The following is a 2,732-nucleotide window of genomic DNA, read 5'->3' on the forward strand; positions in this document are numbered from 1 at the left end:
CTCGCATTTTATTTTGTACCGAGACATTGTATTAGATCCACCAAGATTGTAGTTTGGTCGCATGGGTCATTTTGGCCTTTTGAAGATAGTTAATATAGCATTTCATTCCATTTCATTTCATTTCTCATTGGGATTGGAGGGACTTAAGCGACAGTGTGACATGAGGCAGAGAAAGAAAAAAGGAAGATGCAATGGGAGAGAGATCGATAAGAGAGAGAGAGAGAGAGAGAGAGCGAGAGAGCGAAAGGGAAAAGGGGGAGACAAAATTGTGAGGGAGAGGGGAAGTGTATTGTTTTTTTTTAAAGAAAGAGGGGCTCACCTTGTACAACCACCCCCTCCCCCGTGCTCTCCCTCTCTCTCTCTCCCAATCTCCTACTCTCTCTGCACCTACCACCCCTCTTCTCTTTATCTCTCTCTCCCTCCCAATCGCCCCCTCTTTCTCTTCCCCTCCTGCTATCACTCTCTCTTTCTCTCCCCCTATTTCCCTCTTTTACAAAAAAAGGGAGGCACTAGAGATACTGCTAGTTCTTTGTTTTTTTAAAATAAATTTCTCCACCCTCTCTCTCTCTCTCTCTCTCTCTTTCTCTCTCTACCCTTGCCACCCTTTCCTCTCGTCCTAGTGTGTGTGTGTGTGTGTGTGTGTGTGTGTGTGTGTGTGTGTGTGTGTGTGTGTGTGTGTGTGAGAGAGAGAGAGAGAGAGAGAGAGAGAGAGAGAGAGAGAGAGAGAGAGAGAGAGAGAGTCTACCCTTGCCACCCTTCCCTCACATCCTAGTGTATGTGTGTGTGTGTGTGTGTGTGTGTGTGTGTGTGTGTGAGAGAGAGAGAGAGAGAGAGAGAGAGAGAGAGAGAGAGAGAGAGAGAGAGAGAGAGAGAGAGAGAGAGGGGGGAGTGAATATCACTCTGGGATGGGAGGGAAGGGAAGGGTGGGGTGGGGTAGAGAGAGAGAGAGAGAGAGAGAGAGAGAGAGAGAGAGAGAGAGAGAGAGAGAGAGAGAAGACATTGGGAAGAGAGGGGTGGATCTTACTCCAGGAAGGGAGGGAAGGCGAGAGAGAGAGAGAGAGAGAGAGAGAGAGAGAGAGAGAGAGAGAGAGAGAGAGAGAGAGAGAGAGGGGGGGGGGGGGGGGGGGGGGGGGGGGGTTAGAGGGTGACTAAGAAAAGAGAGAGGAAGAAGGGAGTAGGAGATAGGAGGACTTTAGGGAAGGGATGGTGGTTTCTAGAGGAGGAGCTGGAGGAAGGGAAGGTGGTTAGAGAAGTAGATGGAGAGAGGAGGTGGAGGAGAGGAAGGATGTTGGAGGAGGAGGCTAAGGAGGAGGAGGAAGGGAAGAGGAGGAAGCACATGGGCGGCAAGAGGAGGAAGGGGAGGTAGGGAGGGCGGCACTCCAAAAAAACAAAAATTGCTTCAAAGCTCGCTCCGTTGAGCTCGCTCGAAGATCTAACTCAGCCAGGGGGTTGGGCAACCTTGCCCTACTGATTGTGTTGAAGAGCGGAAATGCATTTCAGAAGGTATTGGCGATGTCGACCTACCAAAAAATGAGGTAATGGATGGCTTTTTTTCTCGCTTAGCAGATGATATGGTCATAGAAGAAGTCCTTGAAGAATAGACAACGGTGACCGACCAATCTAATTTGCTCTCGCATGAAGTGGTTGAAGATAAAGCATCAAAGTCTATGGTGGACAAACATTGGCATGGTGAATCAGGTATGGAGTGTATGCCATTTGAAGGACCTACAACAGAGGATATGCTTGGAAAACATGTAGGCTTGACTATGCAGCAGTTGGAGGAAAATTGCAGGGTATTGCTACTTTATGCTATACTATGGATACATATGGTGTTGAAGGTTGCTCTACAGGTATCTTTGTATCAGTTGCTAGGCTTTTTTGAAGAGGATTATGCTATAGAGAGCTCTCTAGCAGGTCAGAGAATCATAATGTATGGTGCAAATGCTTCGCAGTTTGTTGTACAGGTTCATTCAGTGTATGAAGCTGACATATGGATACAGGTTGTTGAAGATCAATACTACGCCAAAATGCACGAGAGGCTTGTTTTGGGTTTACAGGTGCCAAAAAATGGTTGATTATGCATGTACTATGGATGGATGGCTGTGCTCCATGCCATGTTATTGATCTTGGCGGAGTTTGCATCACAATTGAGAGCGCCTATGGTTTTCCATTTGATCCGGGGGGATTCTACAGCTGATAAAATCTCTCTCTCTCTCTATCTACTGCCTATGTACATACTAAGTGTCAGTTTTCTAATATGCAATCATCTCTTATCTAAATAATGCTATGGTTGAGCATGAATGCTCAACGAGGGGGTGAGAAATGATGGTGCACCCAATTTGTGTCGACATAGGGAGAAGCCAACAGGAGGTGCACGACATTAGGCTCAATGATGATATCGGACTTTGGTAGGACTTATATGCATATTAGAGCAGGTACGATGGAGATATGTATGTCAAATGCAGAAATTTACAGGTTGATGATGGTTTTTTGGAGCTCTACTAGCCGAAAGCTTAACGGCGTGTGTGCTAATTCGGTGGACAAGTTCACCGGGATCAAAAATTGTGATGGTCGTGGCCGTTGTCCCTTTAATCAAGGGAGATCTCGGCACCCGAAGTCGTCTATGTGTAGCCACTTATGTTGTTTTGCGGCCATGATGGCCTTGGCACAGGAGTAGGAGTTCCTGTATTAAGGTATGCGGAGCTATGCACGAATGATCGGCCGCGGGTTGC

At 47.1% G+C, this 2,732-nt stretch overlaps 1 pseudogene; it reads left to right on the forward strand.

Annotated features, from left to right (window-relative positions):
• The first annotated feature begins 1,331 nt into the window (after positions 1-1,331).
• LOC147444887 (uncharacterized) lies at positions 1,332-2,456 on the forward strand (annotated as a pseudogene).
• The last annotated feature ends 276 nt before the right edge of the window (positions 2,457-2,732 follow it).

This window comes from Adiantum capillus-veneris, chromosome 13, assembly GCF_014529385.1.
Source record: "Adiantum capillus-veneris isolate H3 chromosome 13, ASM1452938v2, whole genome shotgun sequence".
NCBI lineage: Eukaryota > Viridiplantae > Streptophyta > Polypodiopsida > Polypodiales > Pteridaceae > Adiantum > Adiantum capillus-veneris.